Genomic DNA, 24,198 nt, shown 5'->3' with positions numbered 1-24,198 from the left:
TGCTGAGAAATCTATTTCTAATATTATACAAAACTCTTCTGACTAAAGTTGTATTGAGTAAGAAACCATAGAAAACTTGTGGTTTTTTCCCTAAAAATCATCAAATATTTGCACTCTTGTAGAGTGTACCAAAATTGTTCTTGCCTCACTGGCAAGATTCTTTTTTTAAAGAATCAAGTTGTTACTTTTCTCATCTCACCTGTGCCTTTAACTAAAGAAAACACATGGTAATTGTTGCATCCTACAAAAACCAAGCAAGTGCACATTTCTCTGCAGAATCAAAAGATGGAAACAATTAAGCAATTTTAGAAGTCATGGAATTGTATGGTTATGTCATCAAATTGAATGAATATTGAGACTTCAAATTTTCTCTCAAGGTTTGTAGTTTTGAAAATTTGAAGTTCTTATTGGGTTCATTATTCCTTATCCTCAAATATTATTGTATTCTCAGACATATTGAAGACAGGGAATATCAACTTCTTAACATATTCATGTTTAACAAAAGTCTATTTTTGTTTGCTTATGTCTGGAGTTTCAAGCAGTTATACATGCACCACCAATAAAGACTAAAAGACTAAAGAAAGATTTTTGGAGAGAAAACTTAAATCAAATGGGAAAAAAGTTTAGAAATTGTGATATTAAACTTTTTTATTGATTTAGGAGTAGTTAATTGCCCAGTTACTCATCAGAGTAATTTCTCTTGTCTCTTAATGATTTCCACCACTTAATTGCTGTCACAACTAGATGAAACAAGAGGACAAATGGAAGTTCAATGATTTTTTGGAAAAACTTTTGCTTCTGTTGATAAACATTGTGTCATTACCATTGATAAACCATTTTTTCCAGACATTTCTGTATTGTTTAGTCACTGAAAAACTTGATTTGGTCCTTCTTTCAAACACATGCATGTATTAATCACCAACATTTCAAACCACTTCAGCTAAAATATGAACAATAAAGAAAAGAACATTAAGAGTATGAACAAGGTTGGTAGGATTCCATCTCTTTTTCTCCTTTCTTTTTGCACTGGCTGTGTATTCTTTGCTGTTTACAGAAGTGCATGTGCAGGTGTTTGAGGTTTTGCTGCTGTTTCCCACCAAACAGTAGGATGATGAACTGTTGCCAACTTCAGATATTTTTTTAAAAGAAGATTCAGGTAGCTTTTCTGCTCTCCTCCAGTTTTACTGCTTCTTCACAACCCTTGCCAAAGCTTTCTAGGGCTTTTATAATTTTCTTTGTCCCATTTTTCTCTTTCAAGTGTTTAATTATTTTTGCTCATCTTTTCTACTCACCCCAGTTTCCTTTCTCCTGAGGGTACAGGTTGGGGATGAGTTGCCAGATGGCCACGCTCACACTTGAGCATATAATAATTAGCCCTAAACTCTTCCCATTTCCCTTCTGAATCCTTTCCCTCTGCTGTCTTTTGTAATCAGATTTTATGCAACACTTCCTGCACGCTTCCCAAACAGATTTGGTTGCAGACCCCATGGCCATTTCCCCCCGTGATACTTTCTGGATCCCACCCTCTAATTGCATTTAGATGTCAGAGCAGATGTATTCCTCTCATGGTGATCTCCATCCACTCTCAGAAGTTCTACTGATGTGGTCTGAATTCCTTATATTGCACTTAAATATTGCTCCCTCCAGAAGCATCATAGAACAGTATGATATCTCTCACCAGTATTTAAAAAAAGAAATATTCTATGTATAGGTAGAGCGTATTATGTGTTTCATTAATTTTTTTCCATCTTAGACCTGCTCAGGATTTTTTATAATGTTCAGCTCATTTTTTTTGTTCTTCTGTTCACAATATTGTAAATTGGCAGAATTTCAAGGAAAAGGAATTTTATTCTAATTGCATGGTACAGAACATTTACATCTGTTAGTGCCAAATCTTCCTCTATGCTGAAATGAAATAACTGCTTAAGGGAAAAGAAACCCACAAGGTACAAAATTGCATACAATTGTGTGATTACTAGAGAGGATTCACAGAATTGTGATTGTTCAATATTTTCATTTCTTTAAAAGTATTCCCAAGCACAAAATTATTGATAAAACTCTTCACTAAAATATTGTACATAAAGAAAAAACAACATAAGGTAATTCATTTTCATGGGAATCAATACACATGAACACCAGAAACAAGAGCCCCAGAAAAGATGAATATGTTTTTTGTTGTTTGGAATCAAAAAATCTTTATGTAATCAATACTTGACAATGTGGGAAAGACATAAAATGAACCAAAATATTCCATTTAAGGATCAGAACACAATGGCAAATTCTCTTTTTGGATTTGTTTTTGGGGGGGGAGCAAAACAAACTTGGAAAATTGCAAAATCACAAATTACTTTTACATTACATTAATTATAAGTCAAAGAGACATTTTTGCTTTTCCAAGGTAAGATATTTTATACCTATTTTCACTATCTGGTTCTAGAGTATAATCTGTAAACATGGCATCATTTTAAAGTAAAAAAATGCAAAATATTGATGTTTTACAATGTTTTTAAAGCAAGTATTTAACCACATATTAGAGAAATGGCCACTTAATGAAAATCTTATGTTAACACTAAGTTCTCAGTTCTATTTTAAGATTTTAAGCACAAAAACCTTTTTTCACTTTTCACTCCCCAGAAATATGACCTGTTCCTGGCCCTTTCAAAACTGCATTTTTGTTGCCTTTTAGGGAATGAACACAAACTCTACCAATGACAGCCCAAACCCTCATCTGTGCCATGCTTATCCTGTAGGTTTCCAAAACAATCTGAATAATAATATTATCAGTGAGAGCATCAATGCTGCTGTTCTCTCACCCACTTTTCATCAGGGATAATTTGGGGCAGTTTAGTGCTGTGGGGAACTCGAGGGTAGCTCTGAACCCCCATGGGGGCCTTCCCCAAGGCTTCTGGCAGGGCTGCTCCTGCTGAGTCTCTTGGCCATCAACAAGGCCCCAAAAGCCCAGCTACACTTCCCAGCTCCTCTCTTTCACAGCAGAAATGAGATAACACTTCAGGATAACTTTTCCATTTCTTCAAGCATTTAAAGAGGCCAAGGAGCAGAACCCTGATTAACTATGTGTGTCTAAAAGAAGGATTTCCACCTAAATGTTTGTGCACTGGAAACAGTATATAACATGGGACAGATGATGACCTGCTTCGTTCAGTTTTACTCTACCTGAGAAGAGCCTGAAGCACAAGGTACAAAATGAAAAGCTTAGCCTTTGAAATCAGGGTTTCCATTAAATCTGCACTTGAGTCCTTGCAGACATGGAGAGCTCAGACTGTGCTGGTGACAGCAACATTGACAGCACCACTGCTGAGGATTTTTGTAGTTAGCAGCCTGTCCTAAACATCCTGCCATGTGTTCTGAAAGTCAGCATCTCAAAACATTGTTCTGAATCTGGCTTGATTTTGGCCTTCCTTCCTCTCTGAAGCAGTTTTGTAAACAGTGTTATCACCAGAACAAGCTTGTCTAAAGCCCATCCTCTTAGGGATGCTGCTGTGATGCCAGTGCTCTTGGAGTTATCAGCTAAAACAAACTGGCTGAAGGTGAACTTTCCTGCAGTACTTAAAAAACTTGAAATCTCAAAATAATAAAAAAAAATTAGAACTAGACATTTAAGATATTTTAAAGTAAAAAAAAATTGTTAGGAACATTCACAAGCAGTTGTTTTTGGAAATAGCACAGTGTGATCAGCAGCATTTGACAGCAAAGCCACACAATGGCCTTTCTTCTGGCTTTGAGACAGTGACAGAGATGAAGGATTGGCTCAAGCACAGATCAGTCTCTCTATCTGAAAGTAACAAGCCTTGAAATAACTGAAAATTTTATGCAGGAGAATAAAGTCCCTCTCAGCAGCCTCTAGAGTCAGCAGGAGGAGGTAAAGCAATCCAGATTAAGCACTGAAAGCTGATGAGTGAAAGGTTTATTAACTGCACCAAGTTGAGCCTGGAGGAATCCCAAGCATTTGTTTGACATAATATGTCTACACATTGATTGAGCAGAAGAGAAAATTAGCAGAGATGACAGCTTAGTTCACAAAACCACTGGTAAATTCCTTGTCCACAGGATATTGAATGAAATCAACAGACTCCACACACTGCATTTATTCAATTTGCTCCTTCTTTGATCTTTCATGCCAAACACTTTAATCCCTAACAGTTTTTCTTTCCTTAAATAAAATCCACAAGATAAAGGCTATTTTGCATAACATTGTGTTCAGCATGAAGCTTAGATTTGTGGGTACCTCATATTATTCTGTGCATTTTCAGCACAGAAGAAAAGATGAAGAAAAAATATCTGAAACAAACATTTTGTGTGTGTGTGTGATTTAGTGCCTTTCAGCAAAATTTGTGTTAATGTCATCTTTGTTGTGCTCTGAAATATGATTGGCATAGTAGAATTAAAATAAAAACAAACCCAAGAAACTATATCTCAACAGCATTTCACAGAGTGCCCCAATTTGATATTTGCATTAAATGACCATAATAGTAGAAAACAGATCCCAAAGTGGAACCTGTATGTGGATGAATCCCAGCAAAGTCCTCTGAGTGTCTTCCAAGGAACCAATGGTCAGATATTTTTTACAGAAAATAGACAATTGTTAAGCCTTCAGAAATGCTTTAATAAAGAATATCCATGTCATGCCAGCTAGACTGTGAGCTTCAGATGTGCCTAACAAAGTCCTTACTCTCAATGATAACAAAATCAGCCTGAGCAACATGTTCCATAGATAGGCATCTCTCTGGGCATGTTCTGTAATTCAGCAAAGTCTGGTTTTCTTCTGAGGACAAGTTTATTTGTTCATATCTCTTCAAAAAAATACCCACAGAATGAAGGCATTCCATAAACATTCATCTGGAGACTAACTGAAATAGTTATCAGTATTTGATATGTGATACCTGGCTTCCAACATTAAATTCTATTATATGCTGTAAGAAGAATGAGACAGATAATAAACCCACATCAGATCCTTTTTGAAGGCTAGCAGTCAATTACTTGCCTTAAATGCCTATTACCAGTTTGGCCACTGCCTTGGCTTCCTCTTGGATAAGAAAAACTCAAGAGAAAAATAGAGTTTTTATTCCTTTACCTCATCTTTTGTACTGTACACCAATACTTCCATGATATGAGATTTCTCTTATCACTCTCAGTGCAGTCCCTGGCAAATGAAGTGAGCTCAGAGATAGGAGTTTTAAGCTGACAAGTGAGTTTTGATATTTGGATTAACAAGTTGCAGTGTTAATCAGAGCATCTTTCCCCCATCCTTTGCAGAGCAGGCCTGCACCCAGCAGTGCCACACCCTGCAGTGCTGCTGTCACCATCTCCAGTTCTCACCACTGGTGCATTCAGCACAGGCAGCGTGCAGGGTGAACTTGGAGCACAAATCCCAGTGTGGCACAGGAGATGGGAAGTGTCAGACTCAGCACAGGGAGATATCTAACTCAGCCATGATGTTCAGAAACTCTCTAGTGGAACTTCTCCAGTCAGGAGTATTAGATGTGGCATTTTACAGTTCTAAAGAGTCAGGATCAGCTCCACACAGGTGTTTTAACTGGGATTGCTGCTGGGTACCCAAGCAAATCAAAGGTATTACAGCCCCTCAGCACCTATTTAGCAACTTTGCAACTGAGGGGTTCAACTCTGCAAATTCCTTCAACATCAGTTCAAAAGAGGACAGATGTAACCCATGTACTATTGCAGTAAATCAGTGTGTGCCAATTGTCTTCAAATACAATTCCATTGCATTAAAACTAACCCTGATCTACTTTGTTTTCTTCATGTGCCTAGAGCACATAATTCTTGCTCTTTACTATATTGGAAAATGAGTTTTTTGAATTACTCCCTCAGAGCATTTGATATGCACTTCATTTTAAAGGCAGCAGCATTTGAGCATTCTGGAAACCACATACTTGTTTCATGATGGAAACAAAATGTCAATAGTGTCATCTTTGAAAGGCAGGGAAGTACGTCTTTCATTCCACCTTGTTGAGTACATCTGTAAGTCATTTAAAGTTACACTTGACATGCTCCTATTTTGCAAAGAAGGTTGCAAGAAAACAGGATTTATGAACAATAGATACATGATACATCATCACAAGAAAGCAGTAAAAACTTAACATACCTTTCAAACAATGTTGAAAGACTTGGAAATCTTTCCTGCCTTTTACATTCTGAATTTTATGTCAAATCTTTGTGAGTCTAACTGGTATGATAAATACCTCATGTTCATATTCTGATTTTAATCTATGTAGGAATCAATGGTGATATTTAAGAATTTTGCATGAGGTGACTGAGTTTTGAGTCTTGGTCTCCACTGCTGATAGATAAAAAATATACAAATATTTGAGCAAAAGAGGATTAACTATGACACCAAAATTTTTTTCAAGCATCATAACTAAAGTGTATTGCATTCTGCATATAAGGCAATATAAAATAGTGTACACTGAACCCTCAGAGCCAGTTTCTTTCTGGAACACATCTGTGGTTATTTAATATCTCTGATCCACATAACCTTCCCTGCCCTTCAGAAAGGAGTGGTGCTGACTAAAGGACATTGGTAGGATGTTCTCTTCTTTTTTTGATTAAAAATTTAATTGGGAGGAAAAAATCTGTCCATAGTGGTGGAAAGTAGGTTCACTCTTCTCCTTTCTCATGCTGTTCAGCTTGGGCTCAGGGATCAGATTATTTATTCTTCAAACAGTGCCAGAACTACCCAAGTAGGTTAGAGGATGGATCCACATGTGCTAAGAGCAGGAAAAAGTGAAAGAAGGTTCCTTTTACTCAAACACAGGTTGGGGACATGAAAGTCTGAGGAAGTCTGAACCAGTTTTTCAGTGAAAACTTTTGAGATTATTTTTTTTTTAAATGTCAGTCATTGCTTTTAGCCAGTTTGGCTTACATTCCTCTAACCTATTTTGTTTTGATTATATATGAACCTTCTCATTAGACCCCAGGACTTAAGTTCTCCCCAAATTAAAGCAAAGCTCAAAGAGTGGAATAAATAGCATCACACCTACTTCATATGGACAGTGCTCTTCCCAAACCTCAGTTTGCCAGCCTGGGAAACTCTTGTGCTGTGTATTATTTTCAAAACACTTCAGATAACATTTTAGGCATAATTTTTTGTCTTCACTTTGTACTTAAACACAAAAGCTCTCCTGAAGAGTTTTCCTAATCGCTGGGGAGGACAGTTGTGGTAAGAATCCCCTTTCCTCCCCAGCCTGATGCCACTGCTGACTGCAGCTACTGCACAATGCACACTCATTAATGTGAACAGCCCACTTACCTGTCAGAGTCTGTGCTATTTGCCTCCCTCCTCTATTTACTGTTAAAGAGAAGCAATCAAGGGAAGCTGTGAATGATGAGGTTTAATTAAGATGCAACTCCATTAACTGCGATCCCCCCAGGAATTGCCCAGCAATTATTCACCTGCAGCAGGTCATCCTTCCTTCTGTCATTTCCACCCAGTGAAGGAGCTCCCATTGATCCTCCACACCTCAGCCTGAGCTGTGCTTTTCCACAGGGCTCCTCCTGCATGAGAAACTTGTGGCTGTAGGAAATCCCTGCCTCCTTTCTGTACCTCCTGGGCGTGGGATTCATCTTTCCTGACAGGGGTTTACAGAGAGAGGAGGTAATGGCACTCTGAACTAGACATACAGCCTCTCTTTGCTGTCAAAGGAAAGAATGAAGCACTCCCAGGGTGAGATGTGCTTTGTTTAGGTGCCTTAGATCTATTCCCAGCATACCTCTTCTCCTCCTGACAAGACATTAATGTAGACAATGATTTAAGGGATAGTTACAGACATCTCAGTCGAAAAGGACAAATCCCAGTTTGAAAGAACCAAGCCACTGCATATATGCCTGCAGTGGATGAGGCTCAGACTGAACATTTGCCACAAGAGGATGGTCCTGCATGCATCCATCCAACCAAACAATCCTGAATTTGGAGAGGTAACAATTGACTAACTTTAGAAGTGAATTAATTCACCAGATGAGGACATCTTTCATCTTCTTTAACTTCAAAACACAATATTTAGGGGTTTTGCCTAATTTCTAAATTTCTTTCAAAAAAGGGCTAGATAATTTACAATCTACCTAGCCTTTTGTCTTCTTGACCATGACAAGCCTGACAGCTCCTTTTTGCCTTGGCTTTTGCTCCAAAACTTTAGATTTGTTTAGAAGACTTTCCCTCAAATATTATCACCCTAAATCCTTCTCTGTCCCGATCTGCATTTTAAACCTCAAACTGATTCCACTCCTTTTTTCTTGGAGCCAGCAGTCAATGACCCATCATTTTAAAATCCTTCTTTCAAGCTCAGTCAAAAAATTGCAGTCTCGGCTCTAGAAAAGTGAGACCAAACTGTGTGAGCATGAAACCTGATTGTTCTAACTCTCCTTTTATGCCAACCAGCACAAGACAGTATTTTGCAAATAAATTGTCTGGGTAGATGTCTGCTGTGCAAAAGTATTTCCTGAAAAAATTACCCAAATGTAATTACTGTGGATTCTGCACTTGCAGTTGAGTTTGCACAGCTTAATGAATAACACATGGTGGCTGATGCTTTATCTATTATCATGATTTCACAGTGGTGATTGGAATAAAGATTGTGGAATGAAAATCCTTTTTATAATGATCATTTAAGCAAATAGGTACGTCAGATCTTCCTGATATTACAAGGCCTTAAGCTTTGTCTGGAATCAGCAGGAGTTTTGTGACAAAATCCCTGAGATTCAGTAAAATTTCAAATTAAGCCAGATTAGTTTTTTTGTATCTTCTGATAATCAGACACCAAGTGAGCATTTTTGGGTGGCACCCATAGCCTGATGGTGTAACACAGCCCTCAGCCTGGCACAGCCTAACATGCCACTGTACAGACAGGAGCCAACGCTTCCTGGAGGAAACAAAAGGAATCTGTGTCACTCCTGGAGTCATCTTCACAGACCTGGACTGAACCACCACTGGAAAAAAGTGTCAACCATGTCAGCAACACCACTACAAAATGCTGGTTTCATCAGTGGTGCAATTTCCAACTCATCTCAGTCTTTAGGAGATGCTTCATTGTACTAAGACAAAACTCATGGCCAAGGCTCATAATAAATTTAATGAATGTAAATAAATCATCTTTCTATGATCAGTATTTATTTGTAATTATCTGTGCATCTTAAAGCAGTGGAAAAAGAATGTTCTGTAAATTTTTGCCATATGCATTCTGTCCACAACCACCTTTGATAGCCAGATAAAAAGCCCTTATCTCCCCAAAACACAGGTAGAGAGTCTTGTCAATAAGAGATGATTCATGAAAGCCATTTGCCTTATGCTGTTCTTCAGGGAAGCTTGGAAGGGTGAGAAGGTGCATCTTACAGAGATTTATCAGGGTGATAATGGGAGAGGAGAGAAATCTTTCTTTTTCACAGTTCTAGTGGAAATCCAGCATCATTTCCTCCACCAGTTCAGAATTTTAAGAGAATACTCAAGGGATGACTGGTGGGTTTGTCCATCTGAGCAGTGCACACAGTAAACAGGAACCTGGGGGCTCTTGAACAGAATCTCTGGCTCAATGTCATCACTAAATGGCCAAAGGTCTAAAGTAAAACTGAACCCAGTTAGCAGAAAGAGCACTGAGTTCACAGGGCTTCCCTTGAGCACATCCAGATATTGTGAATGATGCTCCTCCTGAAGCCTTCATGCCCATTTTTTCTCACAAATAAAGATGCTGAGTTGATAACTGGAGACAGGTTTATGTATTTTGGTTCACATTTATGACAAGCACAATTTTTTTTAATGTTTTTTCATGCTTATTTTGAAAAAGGCTAACCATCCTCAGAGCCTAATGCTTCCCCTGCTGAGACGTTTCCATGGAAAGATTTAGAAAGTAGCACTGAAGGTCCTGCTCAGGCTCACATTGAGGAAATGCCTTTTCAAAACCCTTTTCTACAGGATTTTCTTTCAGGAAATGGGAGTTTTTTTAGCTAAACCAACCTGAGTAATTTGTACAGACAGAGGTCACTGTGGCCACTTTATGCTTTCAGATTTATTTCAGTTTTGAGAAACTGTGCACACCACCTGCCTCTACAGTCTGCTGCTTTAACTGTGAGAAGGGTTAGAATCTTTTGTCTCTACTTACTTTGAATATTAAATTAAACAAGGAAAATCTCCCTGCTTTGTTCACAATAAGTCTTTCAAATATTACTGTTTGGACCGCAGAATTAAAGAACAGAAGAGTAATTTTTCCTCATAAAAATGCAGAGAGTATAAGATTGTTTTAGTCTGTCAAAAGCTAAAAGAAAAAAGTTTCAAAGTGAGATGTTTTTGCAGCATGGGCAAAACCCTTGTTACACCAAATCTGAGGCTATTTGTAAGGTGGCTTCCAAGCCAGTTCTTATCTTTGAGCAGAAATCCTGAGCAAACATCCTGAGCAGCTTGTGTGTGTGTGCCTCACCTTGTTACACAGAACAGGGAATCCAACCCATCCCTGCTGCAGCTGCCCCAGCTGTTCCTGGGGCCAAGGTCAGAGCACTGCAGTGCTCACTGTGCAGGGTACAGAACCCTCCCTTCCACCACAGCAAGGGATGCCTTGGAGAGGCTGCCTGGAGCAGAGGCTGGACAAGGTTAGGAGAATAAAGCAGGTATTTATTAAAGGCCTTCAATAGGTTCACCCTGGGCAGTCTCTGAGAGGGGCTACAGCCAAGATGGACAACGGTCATGAGTTTTTCAGACAAATATAAGTTTGGTCCACTTACATATCTGGAGTTAATCCTCCAATTACAGCTTCAAGTAATGAAGTCCAGTTATATTCCCCAGTTACAATATTCCCCCAGTTTGCTTCCTGCCAATTCACTTTTGTTTATACTTTTCAGGGCCTGAGGCTGTAGGCTGTCCTTGAGCTTCAGGCCCAGAGGAATTTTTTTGTCTGCCCAAAATGTGAAGACAGTAGTTAACACTCTATATGGAGTTTAAAGTTATGCACTAATGCAGCACAGGATTCAAAAAATATAAAAGCTAAAATGTTAAGGCATCGCAAGAGCAGAGTATTTGCCACAAGACTGGAACCAACTCTATGTAGGCACATCAACACTGGAATGCAGTTTCCAGATATGGCAACTTGGTGATGTTTTGCTTTGAACTGATTTTCTAAAATGACCAGGAAGCAAATCCAACATGAGGGTTTTTTTGGGGGAGATTGAAGGGAAAAATACAGCTGCAGCCCCTTGTAAGCCTAATAGGAAAACAAGTTCCATAGGAACTGAGGAGTGGATAATTATGTGTTGCCTAAGAAAAAGAAAACTGTTCCCTCCTAGAGCTTATTTTGTTTTGAACTTAAGTACTGCTGGTGGGTTTCTATTGAGGCAAAATAATGGAAACAGAGAAAACAGGGCAGGAGAAGCTACACAAGGGTTTGTATACAGGAGCAAGAAAATATGCCAAATTAATTTCATAGAATCATAGAACATTTTGGGTTAGAAGGGACCTTATAGATCACCTAGTTCAGACCCCTCTGGTATGGGTAGGAAATCTGGATATTTTTCATATCAAAACAGGTATTTTGGAGATGGTGAAGTAGTTATTTAATGAAAGAGAAAGCAATATGCCTATTGAAGAGGTATTTAGAGTGATACATGAGAGTCAATGGATTTCTTAAGGGGAAAACTTAAGTCCTTTAAGAGAAAAAATAGCCATGAGTGCTTTTAGAGCAAAAATAACCATGTTTCACTAGATAAATACATAGATCATGTTTTTCCTATAAACCAACAGCAGCAGACACAGAAAGATGAGGTAAAACTGCGGGGGGCTTCTTAATGGTGCTTGAAACTAAGAAAAAAAAGGAACAGCAAAAGAAAAAAAAAATCCATTTGAAAACATGCAGAGATTGGAAAGAATGTGAAGATCAGATCCCTCTTTAAGTGTGATTAGGGTGACAGGAGGGTTCCTTCTAGGACGTGCTCCCCACAGTCTGCTCTGGAGGCAGCCAGAAGTGCATGAGTCAGGCAGAGTCATGCTGGAGACAAAACCAGGCTGGCTTCAGGTTTGAAAACCCTGAGGTAGCTCAGGGCAGGAAACTCACAGAAACAGTTCAGCACCAGCCTGGGTGGAAAGTAAAGGAATTTCTTGGCTGAACAAAAAAAAATGAGGCAAGACACAAACCCAAGAGAGTCTGGTCACAACAGCCGTGTGATTAATGAAAGAAATTTTAACAAGGATGGCTGTGCTCATTTTAGGTCATACATTTTGAATTCACAGAGGTTACAAGGGACATCTGGAGCTGGTTTGGTCCAAGCCCCTACTCAAGCAGGGCACCCAGAGGCAGCTGTGCCCAGGACTGTGTCCAGACAGCTTTCCAGTTCCTCTAAGGGTGCAGAGCCCCCAGCTTCTCTGTGCAACCTGTGCCAGGGCTCAGTCACTTTCGCAGAAAAAAATAATTTTCTTGTGCATGACCAGCCCTTGTAGATGGTTTGGCACTGGCCATGTCCTTAATTCCAGTGGTGTGAAATATTACCTTCAATCAGCTCACTGTGCACTTCCCTTCCAGAACTGATTTTTCACACCTGTAAATCTCAATCACGAGTCCTACACACAGATTTAAAATTGGGTAGTGGGTAGGAGCTACTGCTTTTAATTCTCTTTTAACTGCTTCCTTTAAACTGGTGCCACAGTCACTTAATTTGCCTCTCCAGTAGTACCAGTTGGTGGGATTTCATTTTGCTTGTATGTTTTGGCTTTTTTTGGGAGTTATTTTTGGGGGTTTATTGTAACTTAATGGTTCTCTTTTGAATGGTGGAAGAAAGCATCCACATCCCAGTGATGCAGCACAGATGATGGGCACTGGCCCTGAGGATATCCTGGCTGTGCCACAGCAGGCAGGATGCTGGCAGTGCTGTGGCACAGGGGGCTGGTGGCAGAGGTGGGCCAGGACAGATATAAGGAGGCTGGTAGCACTGCTGATGGCACAAAATCAGCTCTCTGCTCCAGAAAAATGAGCTTTCTCACAGGACAGACAAACGCAGCACGCTGGGAAGTTGCGTGTGAGGATTTGTGCTTTTAGAGATAAGGAGCAGCCTCACGGCGGGCACTGACCCACATTGACAGCTGCAGAGGTAGAGCTGACCCACAGGGAGCTGCATCCAACCCACCAACACAGAGGGAGTGCTACTCAAATGGACTGGGCCGTTTAAAGTGCCAAACAAAGCTGGGGCAGCTACTTGGGGACAGGCTTTGTTCCTGCTGCCAGACATAAAAAGCAAATGAGATCAATACTTAATTACCAAGGATTATCTGTAATTGACAATACCCTTTATGTTAGATGAAGTTTGCACAGTTTCCAGTGCAATGCACACTCCCTTGTAACTAACAGAGTTTTTTTTATTCCTTTTCCAATCTCATTTAAGCAGTGCCAGCCCCACTCCTGTCCTGGCTCCCAGCAAATGCATCGGCTGCTTCAAGGTAAAAAATGTGTTCAGAACCAAAAAAGCTCTGCTCTATTCAAAATTTCAAGGCAAGATTGTTTTCATAAACACTAGGCTTGTCTGTTTAGAGGTTTGATGTGTTATTGACAGCCATACAAGTCAGGTTATGCAGATGGAAGAGATGCTGCCTTTTTTAGGGACAATTAGCATTTCATTTCCTATCAAACGATTTCCCTATCATGTTGAGCACCACCAGAGCAATGGGAATATTCAAAAGAATGCTTCATTGCAGATTTTTGCTTTTAAAAAAACCCCATCCAACAAACAGAAAAACCTAAGCAATTTCTTAACTAAGGGATATTTTGCGATCTTTTTGTTTGTTGTTGTCATTGTGGTTTTTTTGTGTGCAGTAATTAATTTAGCAATTAGTGAATTAATACCATGTATCATATCTAAACCTTTAGGAAGGTTTGAACTCTCTGTATTTTCTAGTGTTATTTAATTTCTCTGATGGACTTAAAAGTTACCTTATTAAAATTCTTCTTGCAGAAGGGAAGTTTGTAGTGAATATCATAATAGAAAGGAGACCAGTAATCTCCTTGGCTTTTCCCAAACCTCCAGGGATGGTTTCCTGTCATCCCCAGCTTCTGAGGGGCAGGAAAGGGGAGAAGAACCTCCTGTTAGACCCATGCCAGGCTGTGTTGGGATTTGGTGCTGCTGAGGAAAAGGCTGAGGGTCAGCAGCTCATCAGGACACAAATCCAATCCCAGGAGTTTGAACCTCTCACACCTCCAGAGGATTGTTGTAGGCAATTGTTAGCCACATCTCCTCATTTTGAGGAAATTTCCAAGGGAATTCCTGTCAAAATTGATGCATCTCTGGAAGAAGTCTGGGATTTTGTAGGAAGTTTTCTCCCAGCTGATCCCTGTTCTGTGGACTGAGGTCCTGCAGGCTCTGGCTGATAGCAGACAGAAGATGACACCCTCCTGTCACAAGGCTAGGTGACCATTATGGTGCTTGTCTGGTTACTGGGGGGCTCTCTGAGGATGTAAAAGGACAAACAGCCTGATCCCTGCTGAATCCTACCCAAAATTCATCATCCATAGGACATTTTAGCATGGTAAAAGAGACCAACACCTGGCATTGTAATTTACAAAGCCTCTCCCTGTCAGGATTTAACCACAGTTTGCCATAGACTCAGCTGCTGCTTTAATAGACTTGATGTGTCATTTATGCTGCTCCTGCCTCCCACAGACTTCTACAAACCATGAGCAATGCTCATTTTGCCATTCAGTGACAGCAGAGTGCCCCAGCCACACTGTCTGCTGAGTGTCAGTCCAGTCACAGTGGTAAATACACCCAGAAAAGCAGGCTGGAGGTTTAGAGCCTGTGCTGGTGACATTTGGGGCTTCACAGAGGGGTGTCACCACCCAGTGGAACTACAGGATCCTCAGGCTGTCATAACAGCTGAAATAGGTCACAGTGGAAAACCCAGTGGTGCTTCTTGTGCTAAAACAAAAGTTTCTAAAAAGTTATTGTGTAACTTCAACTATCCTTTGCAGAGGGAATACAGAATAAAAAGAAAAACTATCTATGGCTTCTAAGCATAATATTTCTACTTTTAAATTGCATTAACCACTTTGAAATTTAGGTTTTCTTCTCATCCTTTGATTAGAATAGAGATAAGTGGCAGCTGTCCCCTGGCAAACAGAAATGTCCACACCTGGTGTACACAACAGGGCAGTTTTAATACCCTGTACATGGTCAATGAGGCTCTGGAAGAAATGAGCTATAATTATTGTCCAGTAGTAGAAAGTGGCTTCAGAAGGTTTGCAGAGTGATCAGTTACTTTCCAATTTAGTAATGACACTGATCTTCTGCTGTACTGGGCTCTGAGGCACAGGGTATGATTTGTGGGGTGTTCCTGTGCAGGTTCCCATCCAGGAGCTGGGATTCAGTGATCCCTGAGGATCTATTCCAGCTCAGGGTACTCTGTCATTCTGTGTTTGTGTGTGATCACTGGAAAGAAGTTTTAAAGAGACAATTTAATAACACTTGAAGAACAAGAGTTCATAGTGTATTCAGTTGAAAAATGAACTGTGAAAGGTTCTAACAGTAGGGGTTTGATTTCCATGGTAATTGGGTGTACACAATAGAATTGTACTTTAAGAAATTATCTATAAAATTGTGGATTCTGTGTTAGCTACAGCCTGAGACTCCTATAGCCATCCTTAAGCAAAAGAAAAAAAAAACCCAGAGGATTTTCAGGCTTACTTGTCACCTTGAGATAAATATCAAAATTCAACTAATTTCAAAGGGAGCTTGAAAAATGCAGCAATAAAAGGAGAAGTATTGGGCAACCATTCATATTTATTGAAAGCATTAAAAAGATTTATTTTCTGTATAATCAAATCCACACATAAGCATCTGTTTCTACTATTGTATTCCAATAAAAGTAAATTAAATTAAGTCAGAATTGATGGCTTTTCCTCATGAAACAGATAACAGCCCCAAATGAGTCTATGGAAAGGAATCAAACTATGGGTCCAATTCATATTGTTTAAAGAGCAGGAAAATCAAGCAGCCATGTAAGGACAGACTGTGATGGTAATTTTCCTTCATTCCTTTTACACTAAAAACTCTTTAATTATCTTCTTTAGTTGTTTGGTTTTTTTTTGTTTTTTTTTTTTTTTTTTTTGTTTTTTGTTTGTTTGTTTTTCCCTGAGTCTTAAAAAATTAGGAATGATAATGCAAGCCAGTGGCAGCCAAAGAAAAGAGAAAAATGTTTCAGACATTAACAAATCTCCATCAGCTCCACGTATGAAAGCATTTTTAATCTGGGCTGTTTCTTTGTGCTGTGCTGCCAGATGAGTCACGGATAGATGGAGGAGTTTTTAGTGCAGCAGACATGAAAACTGTTCCTTATAAACCAACAGAGGAAATTGCACACAGAAATACTTTATTTAAAGGCAGACACACCAAAGAGTTGCAAGAAGCTGCTCCTGCAATCTCACTGCAGCCTCAGCAGGCTCAGACACTCCTGGCAGCCCCAGTGCTGCCCTGACCCAGCCAGCACAGGAGCAGCCCTGGGGGCTCTGCTCCAGCCACTGAATCCTGAGACCAGCCTTGGTTCTCCTTCTTTAAACATTTCTGCCTTCATTACTATTCAGCCTGTACATGAAAGGAGACTGGCATGCCTCAAATATCCCTGGGCTTGCTCAGAATGTGGCTTTGTCTTGTGGCATTCACTGAACTTGCTGCTTGACTTTGCAACCGAATGTTCTCAATGTGGAAGTTCAGCATTCCTGCACCTTTATTTTTCAAAGAGAAAAAGGCTTAAACTTCTTAGCATGTGTGGCCCAGAGAGATATTCATTGGCTCCATAAGAAAAGATGAAGTTCAAGCTCTAATCAAGCCAGCAACAGACCTCTCTCAACTCTATAAATTCAGCCTTTGCTTTGGATTCCAGTTCCAATCCATCACTACATGAGAGCTGAAGGAGCAGGTGGCAGCAATGATTTGGGACTTGGGACTCCAGACCACAGGGTTCCAGAAAATTCTGTTCCAAATATCTATCCTTGATATTTGGCTCAATAGAATGTCCTGCAAAGGGCACAGAAGGATCAGTTGTGTGGAAGAGCCAAGGTGGGATGGAAACCCTGGGAGAGGGATGAAAGACAAGAGCTGCCCCTGGCTGCCTCTGTCCCTGCTGGAACCCCAGCAGGAGGACAGAAACCAAGATCATTTAGACAAATATTTGGAGATGTTAGAACAAGTTAAAAGTTATTGCTGTTATTTTCAGAAGGACTTGGCCCCTGTGCAAAATGAGTTGACCTTATGTAAAGCATGAGGCTATGTCATATTTCTGCTCTCCTGCTTAGTGCTGGCAATCAGAGGCAGAAAAGACACAGGGGATCTCTCAGTTCTCCCAAGGTGTCTCAAATGACCTCAGAGATCTGCTACAAGGACACTCTTATATTTTGATCAGATTAGAGCTTCATGATTACCCTTTTTAGGCAAACTTTATGATTTAGAAATACAGCAGTGTTTGTTTGCCCTGTCTGTGACCTCTAATACAGAAGAAATTCTGACAATTCTCTTCTGGTTTCAGAAAGCAGCAACAGCAAGAGCAGAAACTGCAATTAGGAGCCAAGAAAAATCCAGTATTTTTATGCAATGCCAAAATATGTCTCAAATTTTTAATTCTTTCCCCTGCCATATTGGAAGCTAACACTGAATACAATAAAACAAACCAACAATGAAACAAACCAACCTGCAGTAAATTATTTGCAAAATGAAAGATCCAAAATATTTTTTGTCCCTAACAAAAGGTAATAAATGGAACAGCTGCACTAAGTAATAAAGAAAAAAAATTCCAATTTATGGAATGTTTAGAAAAGCTATATTAATCTAGTTACTCTGGGGAAATGGTCTGTAGTAATAAATATTCTTTAAATATTGCCAGGAAGGAAATAGAAACTGACTTAAAACAGAAAACTTCACTATATAAACATTGCTGAATGATGGTGCCTAGATCCAAAACAAAAGGTTCCAGTCCCTGAGAGACAAATGTAAGACTGAGTCATCCAAACCACTGATGTAAGTACAGCTCTATACCACACAAGGGAGAACACCACAGTGTTGTGTAGTCCCCACCTATAAAGCAATTCTGAATGTTTAAGGTGTCAAACACATATCTCTTTCTTTAATACTTTTATTAGTACAAAATGTTACTAGAAGTACTTTTGACATTTGACTAATAAAGAGACACTCCCCAAATCACAACCCAACTCTGGCAGAGATAGAAATAAAAATCACACTTTACACATAATCCCCACATCAGCAGAGTTTCCTGCAGCTGACTGAGCTGGTCCTTCCCAAAGCTTTCAGCTCCTGAACAATTTGAAGTGCATGTCTTGAGTCCTCAGCAAGAGCAGCTTCACTGTAGAACTCTGTCCTTGTACACCTCTTAATGTGAGCACAGAATCTCTTCTTAAGCTGGAGACAAAGGGTTCATTCTATGAAAAACAAAACCAGAGTGAACAAGTTATTATTCATTTCTCATCCCTTCTCTAGCACCATGAGATCCATGCTGCAGAGCCTGGTGATGTTGTTTTGGGACAGGAGCATGCACACATTGTTCTACACTGAAAGAGAAAACCCTTGGGATGGCTTGTAGGCAGTAGCCTTAAATAACCTAGAGAGTTTGAATAGTTTTGGAAATTATTCTGCATAGGTGAATGTAGGGAGAGAAAGGACCATGGAATTAAAGAAGAGAGAGCAGTGGAACAGGGGAATGAAAGGACAAGAACGTAGAAGTTTTCCATAGGTTTGCCATTTATATACACACACAATAAATTAGCCTTTAATAGTAACAGAAATTTAAAATAAAATTTAGGTACTTAAAACAGTAAGACAAATGTATTTTCCTGTTCATTGAGCAAGGCAGTACCTTGTACCTATGAAATAGGAACTTGTAGACAGAAAGTTGATCCAGTTCCCAAAAATGAGAAAATTTTGCTATTTAACTAATTGATATTTCTCTAAAACATCATAGTGACCTTTATGGAGTGTTCCTTTGATGGCTTTTATCCTCTGTTTCAAGGCCAGTATAGCTAAACACAGGAATTTCCATAATCCTCCCAAATCTTCTTTTCCCTCACTGTAGACAACAGTCATCCAGTCCTACTTCCCAGGCAGTACCTTCATTTCCCCTTCTAGGTCACATAGATTTTTATGCACCTTAATCCAAAACTAAAAGTTTTCTAGAAAATAGAACTTTTCCTAGATTTCCTGAGACAAAACATTCTTTTTAAAGTTTTCATCTCTTCACCACAGTTTTTTTCCCCCTTTGTTCACTCTGAATTCTGCTGAAAGATCATTTTCCTTGCATGGCCTATGTGACATCTCTATTTCCACATGTTTTGCTGCCTTCCCCACTCTGCTGGTATAAATTGAGTGTCCAGCCTTTCCTGGTCCTTCCCAGGCCAGCTCATCCCTGCAGCACAGAGCCCTTGGACAGCTCTGACCCATCCCCAGACCCTGCCCCATCTGCTTGCCAGATTGCTAAAGACATCTCACCATCTTGCTTACCATCCTTCTTTCTTACTGAGCTCCCCAAAACTTTGCTAGATCACCTCATTGCTTATTCTCAACCCCCCCATTTTTACCACTCACAGACATTCAAGATTTTTTCTCTTGATAGGAATCTGCCTTCGGGCATGCGAAGACCAGCCCCTGTCATACTGACAAATATCTTCCTATTACCTTGTTTACTCTCATCTATCTGTCAACATCCATCATATCCAGCACTCATATTCTTGGAATATTATATTTTTCAGCAGGTATTGTCTTTTTCTGTTCAAGAGACCAGTACAGCTGTGAATTTCAGGTGTTCTTCCCCTTCCCAAAAGAGCTGGGTGAGTTCACAGCAGGTCACATAAGTTGAATTTAATTTCTCTCATTAGGAAAGGGATCAAGGAGCTTTAATGCAGGATTTTCTCAACTGAGGACTACTGAAACAGGGATAAGAAAAATGCAAGACAAAATGCAAAATTATTTATATTAAATCCTGATTTATTTTATCATCTGAAAGCAAAATGCATTTATTTAGGCTGAAAAAAAAAGATGGCCAGGCTGGACAGGGCTTGGAGCAACCTGGTCTAGAGGAAGGTGCTCCTGCCCATGGCACCGGGGGGAACTGGATGAGCTTTCAGTCCATTCCAACCCAAACCATTCTGGGATTCTGTGGAAGGTGGAGGAACAGGGTCAGTTTAGAGCTGAGGGGCAAGGATTGCTCTTGTCCCAGGAAGTCTCATGTTGGCCCAGTGCCACTCACAGCAGGGAAATACAGATCCTGCAAAAAATACATAGAAATACAAGAAATACAAGAAATACAAGAAATACATAATCTGCAAAGCTACAGTTTCATGTGCACTGTTTCCCTTGATCCTTTACCTATAGAATGCAATTAACATTTCAAGCTAGACAAAGCATTATTGTTTTGATTAGAAAGCTAGATAAAAGGGATAAAATACATATTTTAATTCTGGGTTTTGTTCAAGTTATGTTTTAATTCATGACTTGTGTTTTTTTAATTACTTTGGATTACTATCTCAAGAAAATGTCATATATCAATCCCTAGAGCCTTCTAGCTAGAAATCTGAGGGTGTATCTCTATAGGCAAACAATAAAAATCCACATTTGCTGCACTGTGCTCTGTTCAAGGTTCACACTGAAGAAAAACAGTCAAACAAGGACCCTGATTGTAAAGGGGCAGATAAATATGTATTCCCAAAAGAACAGAAATTATAATATAGAGCTGAGCTTCCTTTAGCAGCAATGTCCTAGGAGACATTTCCTAGAACATCCTAGGATGGGACATTTTCTATCTCTGTAAACTCACAGGAGGTCACCATAGGTACAGGCTGCAGAATTAAACCTGTACATTGTACTCTTGAGCAGTGCAAAGCCATAGTGAGATCCCACTTCTTTCCAAGCACAATCCCTCCATACAGCCAGCTGTGAGAGTGAGAAACCCTCATTTCATGGGATTTAGAGTGCTCTTTGTGCTCTTCATGAGGGTCCAGCAGGGAAAGGCACACTCAGTACTAGATTGCTGAAACCAAGTGCTGAAAATGGATCTTTTCCAGTAGATGAGAACTAAACACAACTACCTAATAGCCCAGGAGACTTCTAACATGTATATTTAATCTTTTTAATTTATATAAAGATATATTTTTAGATCCAACATAAGGCCTTAGTAGTTACAGTCAAAACTACACACAAATTACTAACCATGGAAATCTCCTTAATTTTCTAACTAGTTATTATTTCCATACTTCACTATGAGATGTTTTAAGTGAATATGATTTTTTCTTCTTCTCCCCAGGCCTAGATAGTAGATATGAATCCCTTCACAAAGCTCCAGGGACATAATTCATTTTATAAGAAAGGAAGTAATAATACAAGCAATAGAACCATTAGTAAGAGAAAAGGAACATTGTAATTATTGTTTACAATGTTGGTGCTCTTCACACACTGGAGTCATCTCAACTTCTCTACAAAGAGAGATACTTTTTATACTTTGCTTTTGAGAAAATATTGACTTGATTGCATAAATGTAATGTTCAGGGGTTGCAAATACTTGTTTGGATTTTGAAGAGATGGAAAGCACAAAGAGGGAGGCACTTCTGGGAAAAAGTAGGGTTGAGGCTGATTTTTTAAATTTATCATCAAAAAGATTGTGGTAACAAAATGTGTGGGTAGAGAGGCCCATGACTAGGAGCAAATGCTGTCCACAAATCCTGACTTGCTCAAAATTTACCAGGAATTTTAAGAGACCTGTTAATGTGTTCATATGACTTCTCCAAGCATCTTACTACCAACCAGACAGTTTCACTGAATATTGAAGATTTTCTGTGTACTTACCAGATGAATCTCTTGGTAACATGATGCTCAATTACTCCTACCAGTGATCTTCTGTCTCCCACTTCAGCATCAGGCCTCCCACACAGACATTCCCAAAACAAGCTAAACAGTGCAACAAAGATCACATCATGCCTTCCTATTTGTGTATTAGTCTGATTGCACACAGCAGAATGTTGAGCTCCAGAGCTTGGGGATTTTACAGCTACCACAGGTATTCTATTCAGTGCAAATGGAACTTCTCACTTAAACCAGGCAGGTCCTGCACAACATAATAGAAAATAATAGACCAGAACCCTTGCACAGTGTGTGTGTGGGGGAAAAGCACTGAAAATCATTTTTTCCTGCAGGGGCTCTCTCCCTCCCCTTTGCCTGCTCTCTCTGGAGAAAGCACATCCACTGCAACAGGGCTGCCCTGCCAGGTCCTGCCAGGTGAGTGAACATTTAGGAAGGAACCAGTTCATATTCAAACACCTCTATAGATTGCATCTGGAAATATCCCATCCAGATCAAACAACTGGATTGTTCATTAAAATCACCTGATTGCAGGCACTTATCTTTGTGTTCACAACAAAAGAGAGAAGAAGAAAGAAGAGCTGCTTTTTTCAGTCCTTTGTACCATCATCTCTTTCTATTAGAGTCTGCCTATTGCACAGAGATTTTACCATGATTGGTTTCTTTGACATGTGTTTTTATTGCTTTTCATTTGAAAGGAGAAGGTGACTAAAAATTAAATGAATTGTTCATTTAATAGTTGCCCCTGCTTTGAGAAAAGGTTATCCTTTCTTTGGATTCTTTGATGCTGTGCTAACGATGCCTTTTCTTCCATAGGCTTTGTGCATAAAAGGAAAGCTCTTGGGGAAAAAATTGGAAAATAAACCTTCTCCAGTCCGCCCCTCCCATGATGGTAATTTAAGAGATAACTGTTTTCAAGATAAAGCTGATTTCTAATAACAAAAGACTCACTGTTTAAAATGGGAGTCTGAAATTCTTAGCAGGTGATTGACAAGAAAAATGGTCCAGTAGAAGGATTGGTCATACTGGCTGATGGAGACTTGCAACAATGAAAAATAAAGTAGCAATCATAAATCAAAATTACTCCACTCCTCTTTCTGGGCTAGAACTGTGTTTTCTTTGTTTGTATTTTGTTTTAACTATTGGTGCATTTAGACACAGCAGGAATGTAGGTCATCTCATGTGAAATTGCATCCAAAAAATAAAAAAAATCAGCCAGCTCCTTGCTTCACCCATCCTCTGTTTGTAGTGCAGACATTCTGAGTTGTGGTGTGTGAGTTATGTGGGCTGTATGGTGGTTTTCCCTCTCTTATCTTTTGTCTATTACTGCTAATAGAATCAAGTTTATTTGTTCTTAAAAGAAAAAAAGTTAGAGGAATGTAAAAAAAGACAATAAAAAATAAAGATATGCTTGGGATTGGCATTTATTATTTCTTGAATGTTGCCTTATTCAGGAATATGTTTATAAGAATTTGTAGGTAAAAGTCCAAGAACAATGTTTTAGATTCATATTTTTTTGCTGAGGGATGCTTTCATACTCAACAAATTACAGAGCAAAATATCCATCAACTCAAAAGTGTCAGCACCCACAATCTCATGACAGATGTAGAAAAATGATGCATGATTAAGTTCCTTGCCTAGTGAGAAAGGACATATGCTATTTGCTTTTTTAATTATTCTGCTGCATTGTTCACCAACTATGAATATATTGATTGGAGAAGAGGCAATAAATGTCACCCAAAGCCCCCCATTAATTGTCATTATTCTTTCTCTACTCAATTGTTCCTATCCTCAAAACATTTATATTCTGCATGCATACCCTAACAGAGTATGATGGGTAGAAGAGCACTGAGTAAAAGAGATGGGAAATAGGTGATAAAATAAACCAAAGGAGTCAGCCATGGCCAGGAGGTGCTAATATCAACAGATTGGACCAGAGGCTCTGGAAAAGTCTCTTCAAGAAGAGTTTGGGTGCTGTGCAGCAGCAGCACACTCAGAATTACACACCAGGTAAAGGGTCTGCAGTCTGCTGCCCGGGGAGCTGACTCCTGCACTGACTCCATTCAAGCTGTGTTTGCTTTTTTACTAATAAATGAATGTTTGGATGGATTCACCATGGATTTCAAAAGGCTTGACAAGGAATATCTTCATTTAGGAGGCAAAATTACTTTTTTATAGTTCTATATATGATTAACCCCTAGAAAATTTCCCTCAAAAATTATTCTGGGGGTACATCAACAAGGACTGAAGAATTATGTGGTGCTCAATCCCTGTCCCATCAGCCCATAACTAGCTCTATAACTAGCTCTCAGCTCTGAGACCTCCAGCTTGCACCAGCACAGGTGATCAGTG

Source organism: Molothrus aeneus, chromosome 15 (assembly GCF_037042795.1).
Source record: "Molothrus aeneus isolate 106 chromosome 15, BPBGC_Maene_1.0, whole genome shotgun sequence".
In the NCBI taxonomy this organism is placed as follows: domain Eukaryota; kingdom Metazoa; phylum Chordata; class Aves; order Passeriformes; family Icteridae; genus Molothrus; species Molothrus aeneus.
This window is presented reverse-complemented; position numbering follows the sequence as displayed.